A 15,279-nucleotide genomic window follows, 5' to 3' on the forward strand; every position below is an offset into this window, starting at 1 on the left:
GCTTTGACCTTATAGACCTCCAGGGATCCCTGGATCACATTTTTGGGAACCAACTGGATTACAGTACCTATTTCTATGAATAATCTATTTCCAGATCGTCCAGTTTTTGCTCTTTTTTCTCGTAGCCAGTAGTTACTAGTACAAATAAGCAGCTCTGTCCTCCGTGCTGAGGAGGCCTTAAACTAGATCGAGGGTGCTTAATTAGATAATTCACTTTAATCGCTAAAAAAGAGGTTATCGGCAGCGGAGTAGGTCTCTTGACGTTTGACGCGGCCTAGTGTGGCAAATCCGTTTAGGCAACGCAAGAAAATATGACCACTGGCCTGTGTCACAAAATTTAAGTTGTCAAAAAAACCGAAATCGAGATCTACAGAATTTTATTTAAGTATTTTAAAACTTTAAATGCCTGCAGACGAGCCGCCTGTTTTTGTAAAAAGTGATTTTCGGAAAACTTTCAGTCACTCAAATGCAAGGCCTGGCTCAGGAGGCTAGTCGCGCGACTCGCGAGTGACGCAACACGCTGACAGAAAGTCGCTTGCCTGAAGGCGAACTCTCTGCACCCCTCAGCCGACTTCCACTTACCTGCCCCTTCCACCAGGTCGCCTCTGATTGGCTGGGCTGCCGCAAGTTCGCTCCGCCATTGGCCGGAAGTCCGTCGGAGGTGGGCGCAGAGAGACTTACCTCGGCCGCTTTACTGAAGAGCGTCATTGTGCTCGGCGGTTGCAGTCCCCAGAGGTAGAGCTTGTGCAGAAGCGGCCAGCGCGGCGCCGCTCTAGGTACGTTGGAACCGGGCGAGAGCCCCGCGCGAGCGGCGGTTGGCCGGGACGGCAGTTTCTCCGGCGCCGCGTGCCTCCCTGAGGGCCGGTCCCCGGAAGCCTCGGAGCCCCGCGCGAGCCGGGCGGTTGTGGCGGGGTTGACTCCAAGGAGTCTGTGGAGTCGCTAGAGCGCCGACCTGTCTGGGAAAACGCCGGCGAAGGGCGAGAGGACGTGTCTCCTCCCGCTGTCGGAGTGGGCGGCTAGCGGAGTGGGCGGCTAGCTAAGCGGGAGTGGCGGGCGGCCGCGTGTGCAAGTCGGGGTCGCAGAGGCACGTCCCCTCAGGGTTTGGTACTCGGCGAGTAAGTACAAGCTTGGGCCTGACGGGACTACTTTTAGAAACTGACGGAGAAAATGTAGTCCCCCGCCCCATCTTTGGGATTCCGTTGCCACATTTCCAGGAGTTGTTTTAGTTATAATTTATCTGAAGAAACCAGGGGCCAGAAATTGTGTTCTTGTCCTGGCGGCGGGGAGGCTTTCCTTGATGTATGTTGTTCGAAGGCACTAGAACATTTGATGCCCAAATGCCTTTTTAAATTAAAGCACCTGGAGCACAGACGTGTGACGTACACCTGTGGAGCTCATCCATGTAGGGATGCTGTGATTGAAGGATGAAAGCCGTGTACCAGCAGGCGTGGTTCTTTAACACAGTTTATTTTTAAGTAAATTAAAAAAAAAAAGACCATATCCTGCTTCTCGCCACCCCCCGCCCCCCTACTTACTTTCTCCAAACGCCCCTCTCCCACCTACTTTCTCCTTTTTGGCAAAGTTCAAGAATGTGTTCTGTACAGAGGAAGCAGTTATTTTGCTTTTTCTCTCTAAAATCTCACTGTGCTTGGAAAACTGCTATGTTGAAGATGAAATTTCCAACATTGTAAGCCAGCACGTGTTGCTTCTTTTGTGAAGAGCTAGTATTCACTGCTCTAAAGACTTGAGTATGGTCAAGACCTAGGAAAAGATGATCGTATAGAATAATTCATTAGAAACAAAATGTTAAAAAGTAGAAGAATTATGTGAAATCCAGTTAAGCGGGCTATTATACTAGATTGGGATTTAATACTCTCTTCATGATGATTTTGTCATATATTTACTTATAGCCAGTAAAATGATCGGCGACATAAGTATTTGCCAAACAAATGGGGAAGAACATTCAAGATAATTTATGTCACAGGAAAGCTATTGAAAAACAAAAATGAAGCGTCTGGCTGAAGGACTAATTACACTGAATTCAGCTCTCGTGAAGTATGTCTTAGTTTGTTCATCTTTCAATACAATTTTGGAAATGTTGAGTCTGACCATAAGCAAATTAATCTACTTAACTCTCAGTCTTATCTGCAGATTTTTACAGACTACATCCTAAGATTGACTTCTGCCTCAACAGAAATGCATGAACAGTGTGTTATTGGAAATGATTTGCATCCTTTAAAAACTGGTGTATCTAGGTACATCTTGAATTTTCTGCTCCGCTTTCCTTATTGACTCTTGTACTTCACCTCAAGCTTCAATTCTACTGTATTTACTTGCTACATAGAATCTTGAATTCTGGTCTGAAAATATTGCATGATCCCTGCATTGTTCCCTGTGCATATCATGTAGTTCTGTTACAGTGAATGTGTACAGATGTATTTCATTTGATGTAATCAAATTTTAAATAACATAGTTGTTAAAAATAAAAATATACTTTGATTTTAAATGCACAAGAGTATTCTCATTAAGTTGAATGAGATTATTACATATAAAATACAAATAACCATATTCTATCTTATTCTGTCTCATATTCTTACATCATTTAAATACTTATTCTATTCTCTGAGGCTTAATTAACCTCAACCCATACCTTTCAAATGTATTACTATAGAGTCAGGTAACTTTGTATCCCTTGTTAGCTTTACCAATCTAAGTAGGACAGAAAGCTTGTAGTCAGGCCATATCTAGAGGGAAGTAACCATAACTCTCTCAATTGGGTAGATAATTAAATATAATGTAAAATTTTGAACTTCTCATTAAATTTCTAGGGGTATAAGGGGTTTGTATATAGAAAACTATGTAGAGGTATTATAGTATCTGTTAAAAGTGGTACCATTAGTATATGTTTGAGGTTCTACGGTGTATAGTGCTGCTTATGGTATAGTTACTGCAAAAGTTACTGAGGTCTGTTCTTGTTCTCTTTATTAAAGAAAAAGTAGCAGCATTAAATAAAGCTTCTACATGAAAAGCATCTCGCTGAGAATTTAAAAATAAGACACATCTCAGCCCACAAAGATCATGACTAAAATATATATTTCTAATGGGAAATTCAGATGAAGAATTAGTTCTCTTAGGGAAAGATGTTTGCTGAAGAAATGATCTTTAAACATGACCTAAAAGCGAGTGGAGAATAAGGGAGAATGTTGGTATATGGCAGTTTTGATGAGTTTGAAAAAAGTGAAGGCTAAATTTGTAGGAAATTTGGAGATAAAATTTTATAGCTTTAGGGAAAAGGAAATACAAAGAAGATAATGCAATCATGATTCTCTGGTTATTTGCTTGTAACAACTCAAGTACTGATTTAATTATATGTGATGAAAAAGGTGTATAGGTATAGAAAAGAGGTAAATTCTCATCTGTAAGTATAGGACCATGATAGTGGTCCTATACAAATAAAAATTTGTAACTCAAGTGAAATACAAGTGAGCATATTTTAAAATACTGAGATTAATTTTAAAAAAAGTTATATTAAAAGTGATTGCTATAGGGAGTGAGTGTTGACAACCAGCTGTTTCACTGTGAACATTTTATATACTGCTTAATTTTATGCTATTACATTGATAAAGAAAATTTTTAAGTAAAAGCAAAATTCTCCTAGCACCTATTAGATGTTAATGCTGCTGGTCTGTGGACCACAGTTAGAGTAGTAATAATATTCATGCTCATTGTAAGACCTGACACAAGTGGGTCATGTTTTGTCATTTTCTTGATCACTGTATATCCCTTAACAGTAACCTTGTCACATCATAGTATCTGATTTTTACTTGTGATAGGAGATTTCTTTGAATCTCAAGATCCTTGATTTAAATACTGGCTCCTGAACTGTGTGAGTATGTGTGTGTTTTTAAACTTTTTTTAAAGTTATACAACCTATCTTAGATTCATTTTGATAATTTAAATGTAAAATATAACAATTGTGCTTTATTTAGTATTGATAATATATATTAAGGTAAAATTTCAACAAGAAGCAACCCAAGTGAGAGATATTTTGTAATGAAGAAAACCAATCCACCACCAAAAGTACAGAAAATAAATGCAATCCTTATGTACCCATACCTTTAAACTTTATAAGAAGGGGGAGCGAGTGATTTAATTGAAAGAAATAGACAAATTGACAACAGTAGTAGACCACTCTGAAAACACTCTTAATAGCTGGAAGAATATGGACAACACAGCAAAGAAATTTGAACTGGTTGACATCAACATAGAATAACACTGCACCCAGCAATGTTGGAATACGTGTTCTACTCAAATACAGGTGGACCTTTTGGAAAAATTAGCCATGAAAATAGCCTCAACAAATATTACAGGATTGAAATTATTCAGAAAATTCTCTAATTACAGTGGAATTAAATGAAGCTAACCTTCAACAACAAAAATGCAACTTGGAAATCTGTAATTCCCTGGAAATTAATGTATTTCTAAATAATGGACAGATCATTATTTACCTCCACAGAAGGAATTACAATGGAAATTAGAAAGTATTTCAAATGAGAATCAAGAGGGTTTATCGGAATTTATGAGACTCAACTAAGGTAGAGCTTAGGAAATTTTGTGGCTTTAAATGCAAAAGAAAAAAATGAAAAAGGGAATGTGACTGAAAGTTAAAAGATCTGAATTTTCATCTTAATCTAAAAGAAAATCAGGCCTGAAGAAAACTGAATCATTGGGCATCCCTGGTGGTCCAGTGGCTTGGAATCCTCCTGCCAGTGCAGGGTACACAGGTTCAATCCCTGGTCCAGAACATCTACATGCCATGAGGCAACTAGGGCAATGCACCAGAACTACTAGCCTGGATCCCATGAGCTACAACTACTGAGCATACTTGCCACAAATTCTGAAACCCTTGAGCCCTAGAGCCTGTGCTCCACAACAAGACAGCCCACCACAACTAGAGAAAGCCTACCATGCACCAACAAGACTCAGCCCAGAAAAAAGAAAAACTTGAATCATAAAACTAACAGGAAATGATGAAATGTTTGGAGCACTACATGTAATAGAAAACTAGAAGTCAGTGCTATGAGAGTATTGATTAAATGGATAATAGTCTAGTGACCAAGAAAAGGAAAAAAACACCTCCCTAATATCAAGAATAAAAAGAGACATCACTACAGATCTTGATTACATTACAAGTGTAATTAGAGGATATTATGAAGAACCTTATAAACCAGGAATTCTGTTAAGTTTTGAAGTATGGAGAAACAAAATTAACAGAGAAAGGCAAAATATGGATGATCCTGTATTTTAAAAAATTCATTCATAATTTAAAACCTTTATCTCAAACTTAACCCCAAGCCCAGATGGCATTATGATGAATTATTTCTGAAATTTAAGGAAGGAGTGATACTACTTGCAAAGACAAACTCATCAGAATTAAAAAAAAAAAAAAAACTTAACAGTTTTTATATGAATCCTGAATAACTTTGATTTCAAAACCTGATGACTCATCATTCTTGTAATATTGATACAAATTCCTGAACAAAATGTTACCAAGTTGAATACAGGAACATGAAGCAATTTTTTTTTTTAAAAAAGGACATATGACTAACTGAGATTTATTTCAGGAATAATCTAGGTTTAATATTTTGAGAGCTCAACCAATATGATACACATTGGGAAAATGAGGTTATATGATCATCTAAACATATGAAAAGGATAAAATCAAAAATACATTAATGATAAAATCTTTTGGGAATAGAAGGATATTTTATATTTAATGGTGTTAGTGAAACCACATACCCTCTTCAGGATTGATAATGAGAGACCGATGCCCATTAACAGCATACCTATTCATAGCATACTGTTCAGTTCGCTCAGTCATGTCCGACTCCTTGCAACCCCATGAATCGCAGCACACCAGTCCATCTTGTCCATCACCAACTCCCGGAGTTCACTCAGACTCACGTACATCGAGTTGGTAATGCCATCCAGCCATCTCATCCTCTGTCGTCCCCTTTTCCTCCTGCCCCCAATCCCTCCCAGCATCAGAGTCTTTTCCAATGAGTCAACTCTTCACATGAGGTGCCCAAAGTACTGGAGTTTCAACTTTAGCATCATTCCTTCCAAAGAAAACCCAGGGCTGATCTCCTTCAGAATGGACTGGCAGGATCTCCTTGCAGTCAAAGGAACTCTCAAGAGTCTTCTCCAAGACCACAGTTCAAAAGCATCAATTCTTCGGCACTCAGCTTTCTTCACAGTCCAACTCTCACATCCATACATGACCACTGTAGGTTCTAACTAATGCAGTAAGAAAATGATAATTAGTACAAATATAGGAAGTACAGAGGAGAAGGCAGTGGCAACCCACTCCAATACTCTTGCCTGGAGAATCCCATGGACGGAGGAGCCTGGTAGACTGCAGTCCATGGGGTCGCGAAGAGTGGGACATGGCTGAGCGACTTCACTTTCACTTTTCACTTTCATGCATTGGAGAAGGAAATGGCAACCCACTCCATTACTCTTGCCTGGAGAATCCCAGGGATGGGGGAGCCTGGTAGGCTGCCGTACATGGGGTCGCACAGAGCCGAACACGACTGAAGCAACTTGGCGGCAGCAGCAGGAAGTTCAAAAGAATTTATTAGGTTTAATAAGTGAGTTCCTTATGATTATACAGTGGAAGTGAGAAATAGATTTAAGGAACTAGATCTGATAGAGTGCCTGATGAACTATGGTTGGAGGTTCGTGACATTGTATAGGAGACAGGGATCAAGACCATCCCCATGGAAAAGAAATGCAAAAAAGCAAAATGGCTGTCTGGGGAGGCCTTACAAATAGCTGTGAAAAGAAGAGATGCGAAAAGCAAAGGAGAAAAGGAAAGATATAAGCATCTGAATGCAGAGTTCCAAAGAATAGCAAGAAGAGATAAGAAAGCCTTCCTCGGCAATCAATGCAAAGAAATAGAGGAAAACAACAGAATGGGAAAGACTAGAGATCTCTTCTAGAAAATTAGAGATACCAAGGGAACATTTCATGCAAAGATGGGCTCGATAAAGGACAGAAATGGTATGGACCTAACAGAAGCAGAAGATATTAAGAAGAGGTGGCAAGAATACACAGAGAACTGTACAAAAAAGATCTTCATGACCTAGATAATCACAATGGTGTGATCACTCACCTAGAGCCAGACATCCTGGCATGTGAAGTCAAGTGGGCCTTAGAAAGCATCACTACAAACAAAGCTAGTGGAGGTGATGGAATTCCAGTGGAGCTCTTTCAAATCCTGAAAGATGATGCTGTGAAAGTGCTGCACTCAATATGCCAGCACATTTGGAAAAGTCAGCAGTGGCCACAGGACTGGAAAGGGTCAGTTTTCATTCCAATCCCAATGAAAGGCAATGCCGAAGAATGCTCAAACTACCGCACAATTGCACTCATCTCACATGGTAGTAAAGTAATGCTCAAAATTCTCCAAGCCAGGCTTCAGCAATACGTGAACCGTGAACTTCCAGATGTTCAAGCTGGTTTTAGAAAAGGCAGAGAAACCAGAGATCAAATTGCCAGCATCCACTGGATCATCGAAAAAGGAAGAGAGTTCCAGAAAAAAATATCTATTTCTGCTTTATTGACTATGCCAAAGCCTTTGACTGTGTGAATCACAATAAACTGTGGAAAATTCTGAAAGAGATGGGAATACCAGACCACCAGACCTGCGTCTTGAGAAACCTATATGCAGGTCAGGAAGCAACAGTTAGAACTGGACATGGAACAACAGACTGGTTCCAAATAGGAAAAGGAGTACATCAAGGCTGTATATTGTCACCCTGCTTATTTAACTTCTATGCAGAGTACATCATGAGAAACACTGGACTGGAAGAAGCACAGGCTGGAATCAAGATTGCCGGGAGAAATATCAATAACCTCAGATATGTAGATGACACCACGCTTATGGCAGAAAGTGAAGAGGAACTCAAAAGCCTCTTGATGAAAGTGAAAGAGGAGAGTGAAAAAGTTGGCTTAAAGCTCAACATTGAGAAAATGAAGAATATGACATCTGGTCCCATCACTTCATGGGAAATAGATGGGGAAACAGTGAAACAGTGTCAGACTTTCTTTTTTGGGGCTCCAAAATCACTGAAGATGGTGATTGCAGCCATGAAATGAAAAGACGCTTACTCCTTGGAATGAAACTTATGACCAACCTAGATAGCATATTCAAAAGCAGACACATTACTTCGCCAACAAAGGTCCGTCTAGTCAAGGCTATGATTTTTCCAGTGGTCATGTATGGATGTGAGAGTTGGACTGTGGAGAAAGCTGAGTGCCAAAGAATCGATGCTTTTGAACTGTGGTGTTGGAGAAGACTCTTTCGAGTCCCTTGGACTGCAAGGAGATCCAACCAGTCCATTCTGAAGGAGATCAGCCCTGGGATTTCTTTGGAAGGAATGATGCTAAAGCTGAAACTCCAGTACTTTGGCCACCTCATGCAAAGTGTTGACTCATTGGAAAAGACTCTGATGCTGGGAGGGATTGGGGGCAGGAGGAGAAGGGGACAACAGAAGATGTGATGGCTGGATGGCATCACTGAGTCAGTGAACATGAGTTTGGGTGAACTTAGGGATTTGGTGATGGACAGGGAGGCCTGGCGTGCTGCAATTCATGGGGTCACAAAGAGTAGGACATGTCTGAGTGACTGAACTGAACTGAAGTGAGTTTAATGAATTAGACATGGCAATTATATTTCTCTGTGGTATGAGGCAGAAAAAAATGAAATTTAAAATGATGCCACATACAAAGCATTACAAAATGAATATGGCAGTAAAGGAATAGAGGAACAACAGACGTGAGACATATAAAACAAAAAGTAAAATGGCAGCCATAAATCCAATTATATCAATATCAGGTGTGAATGGATTAGACAATTCAAATACCAGATTGTCAGACTGAATGAAACATAACATCCAAGTAATGCTATCTATAGGAGACACACTTAGATTGAAAGATACAGTTATGTTGAAAGTAAAAGGATTTTAAAAAGCCATGTGAATAGCAATCATAAAGAATCTAAGTATACTAGTTTAAGACAAAATAGTCTTTCAAGATTAGAGGTAAAAAGGGACATTTTATAATAAAAGTTGCAGTCTCATAGGTAGTTAAAACAATGAGAAAATATGCAACTAAGAACAACACTAAAATAGGTGGAGTGAATACTGACAAGAATGGAGAAAGAAAATTCAACAATAATGGTTAGAGACTAAAACACTTTATAAGTAACAGATCAGTTAGAAAAGACTTGAGTAATTCTATGGACCAACTAGCCTGAAGAAGCATCTTTTGAACATTCAGCCAAATGAAAGCAGAATATATTCTTCTCAAACATACATAGAAAAAGTTCCAATGTAGATATTATGTTAAGCTTAAGACAACTTCAGCACATTTTAAAGGACTGAAATCACAACAAAGTATGTTCTCTGATCACAGTGGAATGAAATTAGAATTGAAGCAGAATAAATTGGAGAAATTCACAGCTATGAGGAAATTAAGCAACACTTTCCTAAATATTAATAACTAGTAGGTCAAAGAAAAAATCATGAGAGAAGTTAGAAAATACGTTGACATTAAAGAAAAGACAACAAAACATTTCGGATGCAAATAGTTTCTCAGGAAATTTGTAGTGATAAATGCCCACATTTTTTTAAGACTTCAATAAACTAACTTTTAACTTTAATACAAAAAGAAGAAACTAAACCTTAATAGAATGAAGAAAATAATAAAAATTAGAGTGGAAATTATTAATAAAATCAAGGAAGAAAAAAGTAAAATTAAGGAAATCCAAAAGTTGTTTTCAAAAAGATAAACCACATTGACAAACCTTTACCTAGAGTGACCATGAAAAAGATTCAAATTACTAAAATATGGAATGAAAGGGTGCATTACTACTGATCTTATAGAAGTTAAAAAGATTGTAAGAGACTACTATAGAATGATACACTTATATACCAATTAATTAATGAATTGGACAAATTCTTAGGAAGACTGAAATGAACAAAACTGATGCAAGAAGAAATAGAAAATCTGAAAAGAGATTGAATTAAAACACAAAGAAAAACCCATTATCAAATGGTTTTACTGTTGAATTCTAACAAACGTTTAAAGATACCAATTTTTTACAAATTTTTCCAACAAATAAAAGAGGAAGGCAGGCCAGTATTATCCTGATAACAAAAAGAGTTACAAGAAAACTGCAGAGCAATATGGTGCAAAGATTGTCAACAAAATGCTAGCAAGTTGAATCCATCAGTGTCATGACCATGTGAGATTTATACCAGGAAAGCATGTTTTTCTTTGGTGCTCAGCCTTCTTTATTGTCATGGTTCAGCTCTCACATCTATACATGACTACTGCAGAAACCATAGCTTTGACCATAGGGATCTTTGTTGCAAAGTGATGTCTCTACTTTTTAGTACGCTGTCTACGTTTGTCATAACTTTTCTTCCAAGGAATAAGCATCTTTTAATTTTGTGACTGCAGTCGCTGTCAGCAGTGATTTTGGAGCCCAGGAAACATCTGTCACTTTTTCCTGTATCTATTTGCCATGAAGTGATGGGACCAGATGCCATGATGTTAGTTTTTTGAATGTTGAGTTTTAAACAGCTTCTTCATTCTCCTCTTTTCATCTTCATCAAGAGCCTTTTTAGTTCCTGTTCACTTTCTGCCATTAGGATGATATCTGCATATCTGAGGTTGTTGATGTTTCTCCTGGCAGTCTTGATTTCAGCTTGTGATTCATCTAGCCCTGCATTTTGCATGATACACTCTGCATATAAGTTAAATAAACAGGGTGACAATATACAGCATTTTTGTACTCTTTTGCCAATTTTGAGCTTGTCTGTTGTTCCATATCTGGTTCTAACTATTGCTTTTTGACTTGCATACAGGTTTCTCAAGAGGCAGGTAAGGTGGTCTGGTATTCCCATCTCTCAAAAAGTTTTCCACAGGTTTTGATCCATACAGTCAAAAGCTTTAGAGTAGTCAGTGAAGCAGAATTAGATATTTTTCTGGAATTCTCTTTTTCTATGATCCAACAGATGTTGGCAGTTTGATCTCTGGTTCCTCTGCCTTTTCTAAATCCAGCTTGAACATCTAGGAGTTCTCAGTTCATGTACTGTTGAAGTCTAACTTGAAGGATTTTGAGCTTAAGTATCTTACTATCATCTGAAATGAGCAAAATTGTATGGTAGTTTGAATATTCTTTGGCATTGCCTTTCTTTAGGATTGGAATGAAAACTGACCTTTTCCAGCCCTGTGGCCATTGCTAAGTTTTCCAAATTTGCTGGCATATTGAGTGCAGCACTGCAACAGCATCGTCTTTTAGGGTCTTTTAGGATTTGAAATAGCTCAGCAGGAATTCATCACTTCCACTAGCTTTGTTCGTAGTGATGCTTCCTAAGGCCCACTTGACTTCATACTCCAGGATGCCTGGCTCTGGATGAATGAACCCATCACGTGGTTATCTGGGTCATTGTGGGAATTCTCTTCCCGGGACTTGGAAACGGTGAGCCTGAAAGAACAACACTCGGACAGTCTCTGCAAGGACTGACAATTTTATTTCTGCAGTCAAGCCTATTTATAGAAGCAAGAAACAAAGAACTCAGAGCATACGGCAAGCAGAGCACGTACAAAGTTAAAATATAATCAGTAAAAGATATTTCAAGGACCAGCGTGTTCTTAATGACCGATGTGTTTATCCCATGACCCATTTTTCTCAAGCAACGTCTTTAATGTCTAATCATTAAATCTTGGCGCAGAGCATAGCCAAAGGCAGGAAATGTTTTCCAACTATTAGTACACAATGCCTGGGTACTTCTGGCCCGTTGCCATTTTCCCAAGGACCTTCTCCTTCAAGGCTATTTTGCACTGTGCCTCCCAACAGTCATTAAGACCTTTTTTTAATAGTGCTGTGTGTTCTTGCCACTTCTTAATATGTTCTGTTTCTGTTAGTTCCTTGCCCTTTCTGTCCTTTATTGTGTCCATTTTTGCACGAAATGTTCCCTTGCTATCTCCAATTTTCTTGAAGAAATCTCTGTTCTTTCCCATTCTATTATTTTACTCTCTTTCTTTGTGTTGATCACTTAGGAAGGCTTGCTTATCTCTCCTTGCTATTCTCTGGCACTCTGCATTCATTTGAGTATATCTTTCCCTTTCTCCTTTGCCTTTTGCTTCTCTTGTTTTCTCAGCTATTTGTAAGGTCTCCTGAGACAACCATTTTGCCTTCTTACATTTCTTTTTTTGGGCGGATGTTTTTGATCCCTGTCTCCTGTACAGTGTTGTGAACCACTATCCATAGTTCTTCAGGCACTCTACCAGATTTAATTCCTTTAATTTATTCATCATCTCTGCTGCATAAGCATAAGGGATTTGATTTATGTCATACCTGAATCATCTTAGTGGTTTTCCCTACTTTCTTCAATTTAAGCCTGAATTTTGCAATAAGGAGTTCATGATTTGAGCCACAAGCAGCTCCAGGTCTTTTCTGCTGACTGTAAGGAGCTTCTCCATCTTCAGCTACAAAAAATATAATCAGTGTGATTTCAATATTGACAATCTGGTGATGTCCATGTGAAGAGTCCTGTCTTGTGTTGGTGGAAGAGGGTGTTTGCTCTGACCATTGTGTTCTCTTGGCAAAACTGTTAGCCTTTGCCCTGCTTCCTTTTGTACTCCAAGGCCAAACTTGCCTGTTACTTCCGGTATCTCTTGACTTCCTGCTTTTGCATTCCAGTCCCTTATAAAAAGGACATCTATTTTTGGTGTTACTTGTCTTGTAGGTATTCATAGAACTGTTTGACTTCAGTTTCTTTGGCATTAGTGGTGGGGGCATAGACTTGGATTACTGTTACATTGAATGGCTTGCCTTGGAAACATAGTGAGATCATTCTGTTGTTTTTGAGATTGCACCCAAGAACTGCATTTTGAAGTCTTTGGTTGACTACGAGGGCTACTCCATTTTTTTCTAAGGGATTCTTGCAGTATCTATCATCTATCACAGTAGTAGGTGTAAGTCATCTGAATTGAATTTGCCCATTCCTGTCCATTTTAGTTAACTAATTCCTAAGATGTTGATATTCACTCTTGCCATTTCCTGCTTGACCCCATTTAATTTACCTTGATTCAAGATAATCACAATGGTATGATCACTCACCTAGAGCCAGACATCCTGGAATGTGAAGTCAAGTGGGCCTTAGAAAGCATCACTACAAACAAAGCTAGTGGAGGTGATGTAATTCGTAAGCTATTTCAAATCCTGAAAGATGATGTTGCGAAAGTGTTGCGCTCAATATGCCAGCAAATTTGGAAAACTCAGCAGTGGCCACAGGACTGGAAAAGGTCAGTTTTCATTCCAATCCCAAAGAAAGGCAATGTCAAAGAATGCTCAAACTACCGCACAGTTGCACTCATCTCACATACTAGTAAAGTAATGCTCAAAATTCTCCAAGCCAGGCTTCAGCAATACGTGAACCGTGAACTTCCAGATGTTCAAGCTGGTTTTAGAAAAGGCAGAGGAACCAGAGATCAAATTGCCAACATCCGCTGGATCATCGAAAAAGCAAGAGAGTTCCAGAAAAATATCTATTTCTGCTTTATTGACTATGCCAAAGTCTTTGACTGTGTGGATCACAATAAACTGGGGAAAATTCTGAAAAAGATGGGAATACCAGACCACCAGACCTGCCTCTTGAGAAACCTATATGCAGGTCAGGAAGCAACAGTTAGAACTGGACATGGAACAACAGACTGGTTCCAAATAGGAAAAGGAGTACGTCAAGGCTGTATATTGTCACCCTGCTTTTTTAACTTCTATGCAGAGTACATCATGAGAAACACTGGACTGGAAGAAGCACAGGCTGGAATCAAGATTGCCCGGAGAAATATCAATAACCTCAGATATGTAGATGACACCATGCTTATGGCAGAAAGTGAAGAGGAACTAAAAAGCCTCTTGCTGAAAGTGAAAGAGGAGAGTGAAAAAGTTGGCTTAAAGCTCAACATTCAGAAAACGAAGATCATGGCATCTGGTTCCATCACTGCATGGGAGATAAATGGGGAAACAGTGGAAACGGTGTCAGACTTTATTTTTCTGCCCTCCAAAATCACTGCAGATGGTGACTGCAGCCATGAAATTAAAAGACGCTTACTCCTTGGAATGTAAGTTATGACCAACCTAGATAGCATATTCAAAAACAGACACATTACTTTGCCAACAAAGGTCCATCTAGTCAAGGCTATGGTTTTTCCTGTGGTCATGTATGGATGTGAGAGTTGGACTGTGAAGAAAGCTGAGTACCGAAGAATTCATGCTTTTGAACTGTGGTGTTGGAGAAGACTCTTGAGAGTTCCTTGGACTGCAAGGAGATCCAACCAGTCCATTCTGAAGGAGATCAGCCCTGGGATTTCTTTGGAAGGAATGATGCTAAAGCTGAAACTCCAGTACTTTGGCCACCTCATGTGAAGAGTTGACTCATTGGAAAAGACTCTGATGCTGCGAGGGATTGGGGGCAAGAGGAGAAGGGGACGACAGAGGATGAGATGGCTGGATGGCATCACTGACTCGATGGACGTGAGTCTGGGTGAACTCCAGGAGTTGGTGATGGACAGGGAGGCCTGGCGTGCTGCGATTCATGGGGTCACAAAGAGTTGGACACGACTGAGCGACTGAACTGATGGACCTAACATTCTAGGTTCCTATTCAATATTGTTCTTTGCAGCATCGAACTTTACTTTCACCACCCAGACATATCCACAACTGAGCATTTTCTCCTTTGGCCCATTCTCTTCATTCTTTCTGGAGCTATTTCTCTGCTCTCCCCTAGTAGCATATTGGATACCTATTGACTTGGGGGTCTTATCTTCCCATGTCATATCTTTTTGTGTTTTCATACTGTTCATGGTGTTCTCAAGACAAGAATACTGAAGTGGTTTGCCATTGCCTTCTCCAGTGGAGTGCTTTTTGTCAGAACTCTCCACCATGACCTGTCCATCTTGGGTGGCCCTGCACAGCATGGCTCATATCTTTATTAAGCATGTATAAACCTATGGAAAGCAAATGTAGACCTTAAAAAATAGGACGTTTTCACACTAAAATGACATGGAGATAACATAAATAAGAAAATGTAAAACATAACAGCAGCAAGTTATAAAAATCTAAGGGCATAAAACCAAATGTAAAGTATTAATGTGTGATTAATTAATATGATAAATACAAATTGGATTAAATTCTCCTATTAA

At 39.2% G+C, this 15,279-nt stretch overlaps 1 protein-coding gene across 8 annotated transcripts in view; it reads left to right on the plus strand.

Moving 5' to 3' along the window:
- The first annotated feature begins 233 nt into the window (after window positions 1–233).
- Window positions 234–15,279, plus strand: part of ATF7IP2 (activating transcription factor 7 interacting protein 2) — an 80,350-nt gene continuing 65,304 nt past the window's right edge. Inside the window, exons 1-3 of one of the 8 annotated variants that reach the window (XM_055561332.1) lie at window positions 234–776; window positions 1,911–2,055; window positions 2,140–2,255. The gene's annotated coding sequence lies outside the window, so the exon portion shown is untranslated. Of the gene's footprint in view, window positions 777–796; window positions 1,116–1,910; window positions 2,056–2,139; window positions 2,256–15,279 lie in introns of those variants that run through there. The other 7 variants (XM_055561327.1, XM_055561325.1, XM_055561326.1 and 4 more) reach the window with 7 other exon arrangements.

The sequence above is a fragment of the Bubalus kerabau genome, chromosome 23 (genome assembly GCF_029407905.1).
Source record: "Bubalus kerabau isolate K-KA32 ecotype Philippines breed swamp buffalo chromosome 23, PCC_UOA_SB_1v2, whole genome shotgun sequence".
In the NCBI taxonomy this organism is placed as follows: domain Eukaryota; kingdom Metazoa; phylum Chordata; class Mammalia; order Artiodactyla; family Bovidae; genus Bubalus; species Bubalus kerabau.